Genomic DNA, 17,042 nt, shown 5'->3' on the forward strand with positions numbered 1-17,042 from the left:
TGTCCTGAAGTTGTACTTTTAGATATAGGCACAGCATAAAGCCGTAAGTGGACTGTAATTCTTTTCTCCCGGGGTAGGAGATGCATCTTCTTTTCTGACAGACTCATGCAGAAAGAACGTGTCACAGTATCACAGCAGGCGTTGTATTTCTCTTAGCATGGCAAAGCGTTCTGAGATCATTTTGATACCGGCTAACATGACGGAGTGACGGTGTCATGGCTTTGGAGCCTTTGGATGAGATTTGGAGTGGATCCATGCTTGCTTCCTGAAGCAGTGGTCAATCAGCATCCAGTGTGGCTCACCGCAGCCACAGCATCCCCAAGGCCAGAGCCGCCATGCTCCTTGTTGGCGCAGGTAGCGCTGGGCAGTCGCTGTGGGAAACTGTCGGTGCTGAGAGTGGAGTGGCCTAACATTGCAAATGCTTCCCAATGAATTTAAAAAGGAGTCTGGCACAGTAGTAAAATTTACCGGGCCTTGTGTCAGTGGAGGCATCATCATTTACCGAGATAATGTTGGTATATGTCAGAACTTCATTCTTGTCATTTCTTATCTTCCATGTATATGTGTATGTGAGTAAATACGCATTAAATACATTAAAAACACATGCTCTCAACTTCAAGTATTTTCCTGAATGTTTCACTCTTGCCTGAGTGATGCAAGAGAGAAACTGCTTTTTCTTTAAGTACGTTAAGAAACTTTTGGACAACTGTCCTTTGAACCTATATTTACAGCCTTGAGTAAATTCGAAACTAATGTAAAAGTGCTATTCTATTGACAATGAGATGTTGAATTGCTGACTGCTAGAAATTGTATAAAAACTATCTGAACTTATTAATTTCTAAGGATGCTTTGGTTATTTAAGGATGTTGTGATAGCAGAAAAACAAGGAAACTGAAGTACAATGGCAGAAAATCTTGTTGCATTCAAATGGACATCAAGAAAATCTTTTAGTCATTTTTTCCCCACCTTTCTCATAGAAGAATAACAGTAAATGTATCGTAAGAGTCTTCATGAGTATGTGTGCGTAGCCAATGTCTGGAATTACTTACTGTGTTGCATTAAGTAGCTGAGGAGCTGGGATCCGCTAAGGCAGTTCTGTGGCAGTACGTCAGCAGTAACAACACTAAGCTGTATTTAAGAAGAGTCAACTTCATTCCATACTTGTAGGGGTATATACACCCGTTCTTCCAGACATGGCTGTGGTATAGTACTTGATACATTATTTGTAGGTGTGGGCTGCTGAATTTGTAGTTCAGAATAATGTCCCACTGGGGAATAATGGCCACAAATGTATGGCAGTACTCTCGTACCCGAACTCCAGATGAGCTGCCTGCCTGAGCTATAGTGCTCGTGTCTTTTAGTAGCTACAAAGAACAGAAATCTCTTTAACCTCAAAAACTTGTAGTTTCAATTCACTTATTGTACTTGTTGCCTTTAAAGGAAAGCTCAGGATTACTTAAGAGGGAAGACTATACTGCATCAGCTGAGACAGGTTTTTAGATGATGACATACCCTTTGTATTAGGTGGTAACACCTGTTGACCTTTCCTGGTATTCTTTCTTGGAGGAATTATTTTTTAGCATGTCACTGCTTTGCACAGATCAGCTGTTGTTTCATGTTACTCCATTTGTAGCTGTAGTGATTTATCTTGCTGGGAGATTATGCACAGGTAGAATGCTAAGCAATTTTTGCTGGCTGTCAGAGTTAGTAATTCGTCCCATTTTGTCATGAGGATAAATCTGATTTCAGTGAGTTTTTTAGAAAACTAAGTGTAGTGAGAAGACAAAGAATTTGGAGGCAGGTAATGGTATAGTGCTTTTTCTCTGAAAAAGATTATTTATTCCGAAGATGATGTTCCTACTTTCACAAATGTGTGTATTTTTAATAAAAAAAAAAAAACTGTTTGACATCTTCAAATTTTCTGAAGTTTTCTTGTTTTGGTGAAGCCATACATGCATTTTGTGAGAAATCTAGTTCTCCAAAGAAAGATATGAAAGTGTGTTCAAAAATTGTCACTTCTTTCCCTTATTTTAAAAAAAATGTTTATTTTTGATTGTGTGTTTATTGGGTCAGTAGTAGTTATTGTAAATTTGATTGAAAATTTCAAAAAATGATAATACAACTTCCTGTCTCAATACTCTTCGGTGAATTTCAGAACTGAATTAATGGCTCAATCTTTTAGAGACTAATGATTTACAAACTAATCATGGAATCATAGAACCTTTAGAGTTATAAGGGATGTTTAAAGATCATCTAGTCAAGCTCCCCTGCGATGAGCAGAGACACCAACAGATAGATCATGTTGCCCAGGGCCTGATCCGGCCTCGCCTTGAAAGTCCTAATGCAAGGTTTTAATTGTTTTGAAATTCTTGTGTAAATTAGCTTCCAAGTAAAACCTTTTCAAGCAATAGGGGAAACATTCAAAGATTAGAAATATTTTTCTTATAAGTCTTGCTGTGTTTCCTGCTCAGTCTTTCAAGGGTCCCTGATTGGAGACCCATGCCTAAGAAAAGGGTGGGGAAGCAGAGGTAATAGAGATCCTACTTATTTGCCAAGTTATTTGCCGTGTTGTCTTTAGGGGGATTTTTTCGTTGTTATTGTTTTCTATATTTTCTTGCTTTTTTCTTTTCTTAACTGGGATTCAATATCAGGCATGTTAAAAACAGACAGTTCTTTGAATGTCTGCCAAACCTACTGAATTACTTTGATGCTCCAAACAGAAGATATTATGGCAGCTTTTGGCGAATTAGCTGGAGATGATTCTGTTGCTGCAGTTTCATCCTGTGGGATACCAGGATGATGGAGTATTCCATGAGACCACATAGAGCTACAGGCAATTTTTAGTCTAATAATTGCAGCGCAGAATACTGAGAGCACAAAGACATGTCATGTTACAAAGTCAAACTAAAGTATATACAACTGGGAAAATTTTGCTTTTGAAGTTGTATTAAGAAAGAATCAGAGATTTATTTTCTATAAATGTTCATATACTAATAAAGCTATATGAAAAACAATAAGGGTGAAATTTTGAACTGTGATGGTGACATCTTAATAAAGCAGTGATTTTAGGCATGATCAAAGATGATAATAGAAATATTCATATATCCATGAAGCCTAAAGTAATTATTCAACATCTGATAAAAAGTTAATAAATCTGTGTGAGTAGTCAGATTGTGCATGTCTTCAATATTAGTGGATTTTTTTTTTGCTTGCTGTGTGGCACTGGACATTACTAAACTCATGTTTTCTGCCAATAAGAGTTTATAATCAAATACTGCTGATAGAAAAGCTTAATTGGGTAGTAAGAATGAAGGTGAAACAAGTCGATTCATTAGAAACAATGTCAATTCAGTTTATTTCCATTAGAAAGTTATACAGAGATTCACAATCCTAGTATATCAGTAATTTATGTTTGGATTTGAAATTTTAACAATACTGTTGAAAAAGAGCACTTAATTACTACCCAGCAAATGTGATCTTTCCATTAATAAAATTGCACCGTCTTCTGATCTCAGTTCAGCAGTGGAGACGTAATGGAGTAGAGGTACATGAATGTATGGTTAACTTGATTTTTTTTCTTTTTAACCTGGCGAAGAATATGTGTTCATATTTAAATGCAATGAAGTCATTCCCCTTGTTCCTCCCTACTTCATTCTTAGTGATGAGTTGAGCCAAGCTCTGTGTCAGAACTTTGGGAACTTAAATGGTTCCACAGGCAAGTATAATCCATTGGATTGTCTTAATTTTCTCATGAAGGCTAACAGTCTTCAAGGTTTTTAGCTTGGACCATTAATTGTTAATTGAATATCATACCAAAAGACTGCTGAAATATTTGTAGATAGATTTGAGACTTCCATTTTTTGTTTTTCCACAGTTCCATATGCTGTGTTAATTCTGAATGGCAAAAAGCTTTGTAAGGCTTTTATTCTTGTTTTGAAAACTTTAAGCTAAGTGTCTGTTCTGACAAGAATTTCATATATAAATTACACTCTGGGAATCGTCTCTTGGGAAACTGACACAAAACAAATGTTACTGCATGACGATAGCTTTATACATATTACTGAACACCTTAGCAAAGTCTCTTGCTCTTAAAATTAATACCAACTTAAACATATACTGCTTTATTATTCAGTTTTTCTAAGAAACAGTTTGATTCTTTATGAATCTGTGGACATAATTTTTGTGTAATATAGATGTGATTTTTCACATTTTCTCTCACATGTATAATTAATTATATATTTGATAAAAAATTGCTACACATTCATGTACATCTGCCTATACAAACATCATTGAAAGCATTTATTCTTGATGTTGTGGTACTGTTCTTTTTGTTTTCTTAACAACAAAAACTAAAAAAGCCTGCTCTATTAATAAAATTGTTATTTCTGTATCACTAAACATGTGCCAAAATTACTCGGTGCTTAAACTATGTACTCATGGATCTCAAGGCTGTACTGCTTTGATCCAGACTTATTAATCATATCACATATTCATATTGTTTTGTTAGCTAGGACACGTTATTAGGATTCATTATTACTTACTACTTCTGTGTTGGATATAGGAGAATAAATAAAAAGGTATAGAATTAGAGCAGAAAGACTGATAGAAAAGGTCATATAATAAAGCTGGTCTTCAACATATTTGAGTGGATTTGAAATGCCTTTAAGCTAGTGCTTGCAGTGTGTAGTTGGCCAATCTTGGTTTGCTGTGTCATTGAATGATGGCGTGGCTTGTTGTCCGGTGTAGGTATTCAGTATGGCCTTTTCAGTGCTTAAGATGGGCAGTCAACAGAAACACAAATGTGTCCTCAGAAGTTTTAAGTCTCACCTTTGCAGCAAAGGGAGATGTAGTATAAAATGTGCATCTCTTTCCAGCTCCCCTGATTCTTTATTTCTCTGGCATCCATCTGTTAGTCACTCACTTCCTCTGAGTTTCACCTCATGGCTCTTGAGCTTCTCCCTTCCTTCAATGCATTTTTTTCCTGCTGGAGTTCTGTGGGGCTGCCTTGCTCTTTGCCCGTGTTTTGCTTTTCTTTCATGACCTTGATTTCTTTTGCTGTGGAAACTAATGTTTCCCTTTGCTACTCACCAGTGGGATTAATACCCCTGTCTCTGCTTCTCTTCTGAATCCATTCTTTCCCTACTCCTGAGCACAAAAGTATTTGGAGTGGAAAGGCAGATGGCAAGTAGACTGATGAATGACAATTTGATAACCTTCTCCCCAACCTGGAACTCCCCAGCTATGAATTTTCCCTAGTATGTCAGACAAAAATGAAGTCTATAGGAAGATTTTAAAAGGTACGTAGTAAAAAAGAGTGAAGTAACTAACCTCCGGGGAGCTTCTACTATTGTATCTGTTTCAACAGAACATTAGGTCTTGGAAGCTGTACTTCTAAAGCTTTCCTTGGAAAACAACTTACTTTTATTCTTTCAAGAACTTGATGCCCTCAGGACAGAAACCAACACTGTATAATGCACTCCATGCAGCAATCCCATCCCAGGGAGAGGTGTTACACTCAGCTGAATTCTTCACGTATGTGCAGCAATAGCTATTTGCTGGACTGTTCTTCCTGACTAGTAAATAGGAATTTGTACAGCTGCTGCAAGAACTTAGATTTATTGAAGTGGAACTTTAATTTTGTTTAAGTGTTTTTTTGTAGTATCAATAAAATGATGGGTCTTTTTCTTAACTTTAAGAATGTAGTGAGCAAGCATGCTGATTAAATACAATATTTTGTCAGGGAGCAGTATGAGGTCTTGGGAGTTGTACTACATCTTCCGTATGGGGAGTTTTATGTAAATTCTTCTCTCTTGTTCCAAGTGGAGCACTGGTGCTGCTGTACAAAACAGTTCTAGTGTGCTGGAAATTTGGTTCATCTCTTGCTCTTTTTTCCGGGCAATTTCTAGGTGTGACTACAGGTGCTTCAGAGAGGCCAAACAGTCTCACAATGTGGTTGATAATGTAAGCTGTGATTAGAGGCAGTCTAACAGTGAGACTATAATTTAGGATTTTAAGGGGTAATGCTGAGGAGTACTAAGTTGTTTAGAAAGGTGTCTCCTTTCTTGAGAGAATCGTTGTGTGATGAGGTCTCAAATTGAAAAGCTTTATGATCACAGTAGTACCGCTGTTATCGTAACTCTTCTTGTTAATGGTAGTCCAGAATGATGTAAATGTCTAGTAAAAAAAAAAAAAAAACATGGTAGAATGAGTCTGCTTTTCCTTCATGCTGTAGCGGAGACAGCATTTGACCTTACCATTTGTAATTGCTAAGGGTATGGAAATGAATTTGGGATAACTTTTGTGAAGAGAACATTTCAAACACCCTTGGTTTATCAGTTCCAGAATTGCTTTCATTGATGGACAAATGAGTATGTTTCAAACTGGTATGCATTTGAAGTGGAAATAATGAAAACCTTTTTTCTTAACTATGCAGCATCTGATGTTTCAAAGAGAGATTCTAAGAATGTCTTACAGTAATAAACATAAATGTTGTTTTTTCGCAAGATATTAATTACAATATAGAAACTGAATCTTGTTAACATGTAATCTGTTTCTTAAAAAGATTTCAGTACTGTATTTTTGTTTCAGAACATATGTGAGATTGTTTTGCTCTTCCTTTGCATTTTCAAATGATTGTGGAAGATGACACAGAAATAAATACCAGCAGTTTGATTTAACAGGAAAAAAGGAATATCAGGCAAACAGAACATCGAAAATCTTTTTATCATAGCTCTTTTTATGGACCATTTTATGTTGTAAGAATGAGATGGTTATGAAGATAATTTGGTGTTACTGAGAGCTCCAACGTATTTCTTCCCACAGTCATACTTGAAGGCACCGGAAAATAGTTTCATTCTTTCATTTCAAGGAGCTCCGCTTTCTGGTGAGTTGTCCTGCTTTTATTCTGCAGTCATGCTTTTTTTTTTTTTAATATCCTGGAACTTCCTCTTTCAGTGTGTGCATTCAAAAACTTTGAGTCAGTTTCTCTGGCTTTTATGATGTGTGTTGCATTCAGAAAATTTTTCAAGGATGGACTTCAAAGACAGGGAAGAGTTGGCAAAAAGAATAAAGCTTCCAATTTTAAATAGAGAAAGGCAAAGCTAATACTTATTGAAATATCTGTTGTTCATTAAGCAAAATTAGGTCATTTTTTATATCTCCACATTCCTCGACTTTCAGTCAGTTTGGTCTTTTTTTCATGATGTTATCCATTAAAGAGCTGTTGTATGCATCTGGTAATTTAGAGTAATGAGTTTATTTTATGTCTTGTTTCATGATCTGTGTGATATTAATGTCTTTTTAATAACTCATGCATTGTTAGCTTATATTTTTCTCAAAATTATCGGGGGATAGGCTATTTATTTCTGTTGTATATTCTTTGGAAAAGGATAGTGGTATATTTCTAACAGTAAAGGAATTATTGTGAGGTAGGCTTGGACATCTGGTTGGTAACATTCATAGCGTGTTGTGGAACAATCCTGAGCAGAATTTGTACTGGTTTTAGTTTTAATATTCTTATTTTGCAATTCCAGGCAAGGTGATGAGAGAGGTAGGGCTATAGGAGGTAAGAAAGAATGATTTGTTTAGGAGAGTAAAAATAATGTGGCAAAAATAAACCAACAAAACAACACACTAGAGAAGCTAATATCTAAAACTATAATATTGTAGCTGTTAAAATAGTACAGTACATCAATACTCAGCTGATGATGATTACATTAAAATCAAGAGTGACTGCTAAAATAAACAAAAGTGAACATTTGTAATAACAGTTCTGTGTGCTGTGGACTTGTATGGTCTTTCCTAGCAATTTTTCTTTTTATGGAATGAAAGACAAACTGCTTTATTTTAGGAATTTCTTTCTCCTCATGTGGTCGTCAGTTGCTGTGATGTGTATTTTCTTGAGGGGGGAAAAAAAGAAAAAGAAAAACAACAGAAAAGATGTCAAGTTAATTTAATCAGGCCAGAATGCCCGCTGGCTTTTTTTCAGAAGATGTTCTAGAGAAACTCCTTTGCTAATGCTTTTTTCCTGATACTGTTTTCTTTCCATGCACCACACACACATTGTCTAGGAATAATGAAATGAAAGAAAAAATAGAAGAGTTGAAATTAAGGAAGAGTCTTGTGTGTGTTCCTGCATGACTGCTTTGTTCAAGTGCTAAAGGCAAAGGCCATACTTTTAAAGTGCCTGGTACTTTTGAATGGGTTTAAATACTGGAGTAACACCCAATTCATAAGACTCAATCTGCACATATGAAAATATAGCTCTTAGAGTGTCTTTCAGTTTGGATATCTGCAGTCACTAAGAGTTTTTGAAAATTGATCTTCAACTTTTTTCTTTCTAATTATTTATATTTTGTAACCTTATAGGAGATCTTTAATCATAGATGTTATGGAGATATCGATGTTGTCCTTCCTTAGGGCAAGTCTATTCTTGCTGATACTTGAGAACTTGTATTGTGAAGAAACAAATCCAAATGTTGAAAGCATTTTTTTATTCCTTACTCCACTTTCTTGTTCTTTCTTTTCCTTGCTTTTTCTTGGGGAAAAAAATAGAGGATGATCAGAACACCCAAAGGGATGAAATACTGATTTTGATGGGAAGCTTGAGAGCTTTGGAGACACTGCTGTTGTATTAATGCAGATTCTTGTCCTGTATAAACCTCAATGCCATGGAAGCTAAAGCACTGCAGTAGGTTTCACTTGATTCTAGTTCAATTTAAAGATGTGGAGCAACCACAGTAGAAAGAAAAAAAAAATGACGGAATAATTTGATTTTTAAGCAAATGTTTATTCATGAAGATTCCATTTTTCTGCTGGTCCTGTCTGGCTGACTGGTCTCTCAGCGGGTTGTGTAACAAACACCACATGGTAGGGAAGCAGGTACAAAGCAGCAGCACTAAGGCATCTGTTTCACAGTCAAAAGAGAATTTAAAACACAGCTCAGCTGGAAAGAAGAATTTATTTTGTAAAGACTTCATTATTCTTTCACCAGTTTTAATAGAAAAGGGAATAAACTTGCTTACTGATAGCAATAGATTATTTCTGATTGATGCTACAGGAGGTTTTTGCATGCAAAACAATTTAAGAAAACTGTTCTCTATGAAAGAAGTGAACCTTATTTAATATTCTGTCCTATAGAAATAAATTGGGATGAAAGATATATGCAGTATAATGAGAACTGAATAGCTTTGCGTGCTAGCACTCTGTGAAAGCATGCTGTTTTCATCTCTCTCTCACTACTGACATGTAGATTACTTCTGATACCTTAAGGGAGTTAATTCATGAAACTACTTGTTTAGAATTCTGGACATGTGAGGTCTGTGCATATATATGTGTGTGTATTCTGGGTTATGTGAAAACAACGTTGTAATGCTGTTATTAAAATAATGTATGTGCACTTGAAATTGCATAAAATCAGTAAAACATGGCACCATGAGTTTATTGGAGCCAAAAATACCTCCTAATAAATGTGTAAGTTAAGTGGATATAAGGCTAGTAGAATTTCAAGAACAGTTTTGGGGAATGTTCCTCAAGAAAAAGTTTTTTAAATCTCTTATACAGTTTGAAAATAGATTTACAAGTGATGGCTTTGGGTTGCAGTAGTGCTGTGCAGGGAGAGGGTATCCTCTGCAGTGAAGCCAGCTTTCTCTTTCACATTCTTCATGTGGAGGTGAAGTCTTTAATATTCTGCTCTATATTCTTACAGCTTCTGAATTGCCTGTCAGAAATCATGGATAAATCACTTTGTACAACAGAAACAACAGTTCAGTGGGATCCTGCAGAAAACTGTTATTTTTGATTGGTTGAAGCCAGCTCACTAAGCCAGTCAGAGTGCTAGAATCCGGTGGTTTAGGTTGTTATGGGCTTGGTTCCAGAGTGTAACTGTACTGGGCTGACGTGAGTCATCAGTATCCTGGTTTTCCCCTTACTCTGTTTAACTACTGGAAGTAGCTAAACCCATCACAACCAACCCTCTGCATCCTGTTCTGCTCCTGGATAGGCATCCTGCTTAAATGTTACCGTGGCAGGTTCTTTAATGAAACCTTCCTAGTCTTACTATTGTTTGAGTGTTTGTAAGCACTTCAGTGCTTTCTTAAACTTATGATGATTATGAATGACCATATGACATTGCACAATTTTTCTTAGCTTGAATGATAAACACTTGACTAGCCTTTTTCAGTGGCTTTTCAGGTGGTATAGCTACCTCCTTGACAGGAGAGACAGTTCTTTTGGCTTCTAATAAAGCTGGATTCAAACTTTAACTGTAAAGCATGTTTATGTGTGAAGGAACCCCAAAGCTCTTGCATGATGTTAACCTACCTTAAAGTTTTCTTAGTTTTCTTAGAGTTTCTCCATTTAAAAACAGTTAGTCTTTCTATGCTGTTTACTCATTCTGAAAGTCTTTAAATAGTTTATTTGCATCATTAAGTGAGTTAAGAAATAAGCAACTTCTAATCTCTAGTAAAATCTGTCATTCTGGATTTGAATACAAAGATTCAAAATGTCACAATGAGTAAGTTCATTTTGTGAATATTCCTTCTTTTCTAACAATATAAATGAGGAGATAATGTCAGTGGAACAGGAAATTATCTCAGGTTAATAAGTGCCTCCTGCTACTTGAATGTCAGGGCAAAGCTGAAGATTTTATGGATAATAAAGTTGAGGATATTTCAAATCTGTTGAGTAGTGAAAAACAGTGGTCATTTCTGACAATTACTTTTACCATTCATCTAGCCACTTTGCAATGAGCTGATAGCTGAACTCGTTTAAATCCTTATCATAATACAGTAAGAGATTAACATATTTTATCTGTATCATTTGAGAATTAAAGGTTAGAAGTGAAATAGAATATCAGAGACCTATTTTGAAAAGTTAAGTACTCTTAAGGTTGTCAGTAAAATAATAACCGCTTAAACCACTTACTGGGATCAGCCTGCAATAAAACAGTTTATAAAAAAAAAAAAAGAAAAAAAGAAAAAAAGAAAAAAAAAATAAAGGCAGGTGCTTGGGAGAGAGGGTAAGATAGGGGAATGGAGATTGATGTAAGAAGCCTCCACCTGAATTCAGAGGAATTGCAATGTGAGATGGAGCTCTTAGAGCATACTGGGAGTCCAAAAAGCTTACAGAAATGGTTAAGGAATGAGGGAATGATGATGTTAGAAGAGTTTTATCTTAAATGGTTGCTCATGATTCTACTTGAAACAAACAAAAAACCTGCACCAAACCTAACATCCAGCGTGACTGTGCTATTAAAAGATGTGTTTTAAAGCATCGTGTTTTAAAACGGGAAATGGGAAATCGTAAAAAAAAAAAAAAAAAAGTCGTCATTGCATGAGGTCAAATGATGCTTATGTGACTTCTCTGTTCTTCCACCACAGGACATCATGGAATAAGAGAGAGAAGTAAAGTACTATTTTCAGGAGATACGTTTGGTAAAAATAGGAGCTTAATTTTTTTATATTGAGGACATCTCAACTATCCTGACCAAAATGGGATATTTGTTCTCATGACCTGAAAGAGGCTTGTAAGACCTGGGTAGTTCATTAACTGAAACATTCTTCAAAAACTATAGACAGTTTGAGTTGGTTCCAAGGGTTACATACTAGCACAAAACATTGATACTTCTTTGTGTTTTACCATGCAGTTGCATTAGAAATACAAAGATAAAATCTTGAAGCTTCAGAAATCTGGATTGATTGTTGGCTGATTTGGAAGAAAGCTGTTACTACTTCTCAGCCACCATGATTGTTTTCATCTTTTTTGTAACCAACATTTTATTAATCTCCAATAGTAACAGGGCCTTCCCTGGCCGTTAAGGCTACTCCATATGGCTGTGAGAAGTACTCAGAAGATTCCAATATTACAGAGCCAAGGTGACTGCAGCCTTGGAAGAACACTGAACAGAAGCTTGCTGAACCTGACCTGTTCCATAAGTCAACTTTTTTGTTACTTTAAAGTGAAAAAATGAAACATACATCTGTGAAACTGCTGGACTATTTATAGTAGGTAGAGAAGAATTTACTTGACTTCTGTTTGTCTCCAGTTAGCTTTAGGGTTTATTTAACAACTATTTGCTTTTGTTTCAGTATAGTTCTCTCTTCTCCTCTGTGTCTCAAGTATATGCATGCACATTCACCGTGCTAAAAGGAAAAATTTAGTGGTTGATCTTTTGTTTCCACAAACGTGTTAGATGAGGAAGAATTTGAGGGAAAGTCATTCTCTGTGCTGAGTAGTTACCTGAGTCCCATTCTCTGTTCGGATTAAAAACTTTTCTCCAGGCTTTCCTTTTGTGAACTTAAATACTTGCTTTTTTGAACCCTTACAGACTTACAATCTCCACAATGTGTAGTTGGCAGATGGGTGAGAAAACTATCATGTGAAAGAAGTGGTCTTTTTCGTCTCCATTTCCCTTCTGCATACTGTGTTATGCCTTGTGATGGTAAAATTTGATGTTTATGCTTCCTGATTCTTTGTTTTGTGATTCTGCAGTGCTGCTGTTAACGTTTAAGATACCTAGCTTGTAGCGATTTAACAGTGTGTGATGTTGGTGGCATACTGTTAGTCTTCTCATTGTGATAGTATTGCATGTTATAAGCTGATCAGTGATGCTTACCCTGTTACACAGGCCAGTCTTGGTGAAGTTATTCAGTCACACTAAATTCTAACATAATTAAACAGATCATATATCATATTTTGAAATGACTTTAAAGGGCAAACTGAATGACAGTGTTTTGTTTATGACCTTTTAATCCTGTCTACAACAAATTAAATTTTGTCTACAGAAAATAAATTTATAAAGATGATGAAGTGTCTTATGGAAAGAAAATCCATTAGAAAGTCTTGTGTGTGTCGTGATAAAAATAGCTTTGTAAGCTTCACGGCAATTTAGCACTAGATGTAGTGAATTCATTTGTGTTGTTTGGAAGTGAAGGATAGACAAGAGACTCTTCATTTGATCTTGCTGTGGAGAAATATCAATGCGGACAGACTCCAAAGTCCATTTGATATATCACATTTGCTCATCCTGGCATCTGTGTGTAAATGCATCCCCCAAAACAAACAAACCCACCAAAACTACAATTATTGCTCTTTTTTTCAGACATTTACTGAACTAAGTGCTTGGCTTCTAAAACTGTAATTGACAGTTACAGAACTGTTGTAATAGATTTTTTTTCTTAGTTTCAAAGAAAAAAAGCAAGATCTGCCTCATATATGGCTATTAAGAAGTACAGTTGAATTGGTACTGCTAAGTGGTAAGCTTTAATGCAGGTGACACAGACCATGAAGAACATGCTGAAAATCACAGCTGTGCAAGGCCAGAAATGAGTGGATGTGAAGTAGGAGTGAGTGCCGGTTTTGCAGGCTCCTTAGCTGCTCTGTTGTAGCAGCTTCTGAAATAGTTGATAAATGTGGAAAGAAAGTTCTCATCTAATGCTGTCTGGAGCTTTGCAGGAGTGTGTTCAGCTTCCAAGCACCACTGATGAGACTGAAATGCTTTTTGATTGTTAACCTTGAAGTGAGAGCTCTGAATTCACAGGTGCCCGCTGATATTTTGTTTCCTGTGATATTTCTCCACTTTCCTGGTAATACTAGAAAATCTCTCTGCTTTTGTAGTACTAGAGTAACTCTCTTGTCACAATAATAAACACTTGAGGAACATTTTTGGAATATGATGCTATTCACTGCAGCACTGGTTTGAGAATCTCCATATAAAACGTTTTGTCAAAATATGAAGGAATGGGTTCTCTAAATACGACAGCAGTAACAGCAAAATGAAGCTTGAAATAAAACCACTATGGAAAGTGTATTCTATGTATGTAAAATGAACTGCTGTGAGTAAAAACTTAAGCATAGACCCTACATTCTTGCCATTCTTAACGTATTTAAAACTCCTTTAATAAACAGTTGTTTTTTCTTCCTTCTATGAATTTTTTTTAGTAATCAGAGTATTGAGTGTGTTAAATTATTTATTTTTAATGATAGGAAGGACTGCAAATTTCATGATGAGTGGATTCTACTGTGAAGGAAGTGGAGTGGCCTTAATAACAGCCTGCACGGTGTGTGCTGGCATGGTGATGTAGTAGTAAAGTTTCTGTAAAATAATGCCCTTGATGATAGCACTATGTATTAGGTGAATGGTTGAGTGGTTATCTGGACTTCTTTGTCCAAGCTCCAAATGTTTTTTTAGTGTATCCTTCTTAAGTGATTTGCATCATTTATCTGCAGTAATAATGTAGTAATAAATACTGAAAAAAACCAGACAAACAAAACCCAAAAAACAGTTTGTGCTCTTCTGACAACTGCCCTGTCATATTATTACATATAGGGAATGGAAGAAATCTTCTCTTTTAGGAAGAATGAAATCATGCTTTCCTGGCTAGTAGTTCTTCCAATTTGTATTCACTGTAGCAGTAGTGAAGCTAGTTTAATAAAACAAAGGGTGCTTGTAGCGTATTTCCACAAGAAAATTGGCTTTTGGTGTGCATGACTCCACTTATTTACTTCTGAACTGTTGGGGAATGGTTGGGAAATTCATTTCACTAAAAAAAAAATTACGGATTGAATAATAAACATCTCTTAAATTTAAAACTTAAGTGAGTATCATTAAGGAAAAAAAATAGGACTGTTTTATGTGACATTTCTGTGTGAAAACTAAATTACTGGATAAGAGAGTGGATGAAGAAGAGAGCTCGGGGAAGATTGAACCGTAAGAAATCAGAAGAAATTTAGCACTGAAATTTAGTACCTTTACATTCAGAATCTGATTTAGCTAAAGAGAAACTGAGCATTTCATTGGCCTCCCTGCAGCTTGGTCTTTCTCCATTCATATAACAAAACATAAAAATTAAGTGATCTGAAACATCAGCAGGAATTTCATGTATACTGTTTCTTTAGTCTCTCCTTTAATAATCTTAGAAGTAGAAAATTGGAACATCTCTTCCATTTTCCTACTTGAAGGCCACTTATGCCTTTTTGTAAGAATTGTATTTCCCATGATCTGTGAAACATACCATTCAGTATGGATCAAGGGAACATTATAGAAGTTCCTCCTTTTATCTTTGTTCTGTGAGTGTGAAGTTAAAAACAATATTTTCTGCACAGTCCAAGTGGGCTTTAACTTTGTGCATAGATGCTGAGCTTTCAAAAAGGGCACAAAAATGGTAACTACTTTAGTCCTTTGTATCGTCTTTTTAAAGTGTTTAGTAGATAAATGGCTTGCTACACCTGGGAGTGATAGGTAGTAGTGCAGTCAGCCACTCGGATTGAGCAGATGCGCTAACAGACTTGGCACTGTAATAGCTTCAGTAGAATTGCCATTTCGAGGGGCTATTTCAGAGCTAAGTGCTCCAGTTTGAATGGAGAGAGGACTTGTTTTGATAGTAATAGCGTGTGTGCTTACTGATCACAGTTGTGTTTGTGAAGTATTAGTATGAATAAATTTTGTGGTATTGAGTTTGAGTATGTGTTAGAGCTGAATGTGTTCTTGGCTCAGCACCATGTGTATTCCATGTATGTACTGGTCTTTAAGTGCTCTGTCACCTTTGAAATACAAGATTCAATGCAATGTTAAAGGAAAAAAACCCACCATCATATTGAACAGTCTTGATAGCAATTGTGAATTAAAATAATATCAGTAATAATATCAGTCTTTGGCTATTTGACTATGTTGTGTGCTATAGTAAGAAATGATTGTGAAATATCCCAAGGAATATACTGAACTGAGTATTAACATTGACACCTCTGAGGGGGCGGGGGTGCAAGTCTTGATTTTTCTTAGCAATGCCTGACTTCATGACCTGAGTCCTCTCTGACTGGGACAACTATTGTACCAGTCCCAACAGAACTGTTGACATGGGAACAGGAAGAAATACTGAACTAAACATAGGACTCCATAAAAGCTTTTTTTAAATGATAACACTTTGGATCACAGATATAATAGAGGCATTGCAAAAACCTCATGCAGACTTATGACAAGAACTGTTTTCTTTTATCATAACAGAACTACCCTAGTATTGCATTAGTAGTATTAGATTTTTTTTCTGCCTAATATTGGCTCTGTGTTGTGCGTATTATTTTATTGAGGAAGAAGTGGGTGGCAGTATTCTGCTGTATGTTCGGTGTTTTTTCTGTATAAAACCAGATTCCAGGAGTTGCGCAGCTCTCAAACTCTCACGGGGCGATGCATGCACAGAGCTGCAAAACCTCTGCTTGCTTACCTTGAAACCCAGCAGACTCGACTGGTCTGAGAAGCTGATCTCATACAGCAGCTGAGAATCACCTCACAAAATATTTTTAAGCATTTCTTGTATTAATCTTTAATGCCAAGGGCAACTGTACAATTGGTTATTTAGATGTGTTTCACTGCTATGAAATTTGTAATTTTTCCGTTTTCATGGTATCACGTTAATATTTTCATGAATTGCATCATTTTAATCTTCGCAATGCGGACTTCTGAATCAAGTAGTTGTAACAATATTTAAATTATGTGTAAGGTACCATATTTCAGCTGCTGATATGATCATTTATGACTAACCTATTACAATTTGTTAGCACAGAACTGACCTTTTTCTTGTAAGCAAAGGGCACATTTTACAGCTTTCTGAACATGTCTTATCTACTTAGAAGATTTTACAGAAAAGTAAGATGTAGTGACATTTAGTTTTATTCTAGTTCACTGCCATTAACCTCCTCCTACTGACTTTTAGATAGTTGTGTATAGTGCTTTATCAAGAGAGAGCAAATTAAGCTTTGTGTTTGAAGCTTGAGCCTGTTAGCATGCTATGTGTTACAGAACTGCAATGTTTGAATGTTCAGTGATACCCTGTGTGCATTCCTGCCTGTGACATGCATTTACACAACTGGTTACAAAATGCAGCTTCATCAAGTAAATGATCACATTTCTTCATTGCTCTGGATCATCATTCTTTTAAATATCTCCAGACTTCCCATGAGGAGTCTTTGCTGATCAGTATACATCTATGTTCTCGCTTGTACACCAAAAGCTAGATATGTACAGAGTCTACATGGTAAGATTATTTTGA

General features: G+C 35.9%; 1 long non-coding RNA gene across 1 annotated transcript in view; it reads left to right on the forward strand.

Moving 5' to 3' along the window:
* LOC110403003 overlaps window positions 1-17,042 on the forward strand; it is a 274,642-nt gene that overhangs the window by 65,049 nt on the left and 192,551 nt on the right. The window contains exon 2 of the long non-coding RNA XR_002441455.1: window positions 6,823-6,883. This is a non-coding gene — a long non-coding RNA (uncharacterized LOC110403003). The remainder of the gene's footprint in view (window positions 1-6,822; window positions 6,884-17,042) is intronic.

Source organism: Numida meleagris, chromosome 8, assembly GCF_002078875.1.
Source record: "Numida meleagris isolate 19003 breed g44 Domestic line chromosome 8, NumMel1.0, whole genome shotgun sequence".
NCBI classification, from domain to species: Eukaryota; Metazoa; Chordata; class Aves; order Galliformes; family Numididae; genus Numida; species Numida meleagris.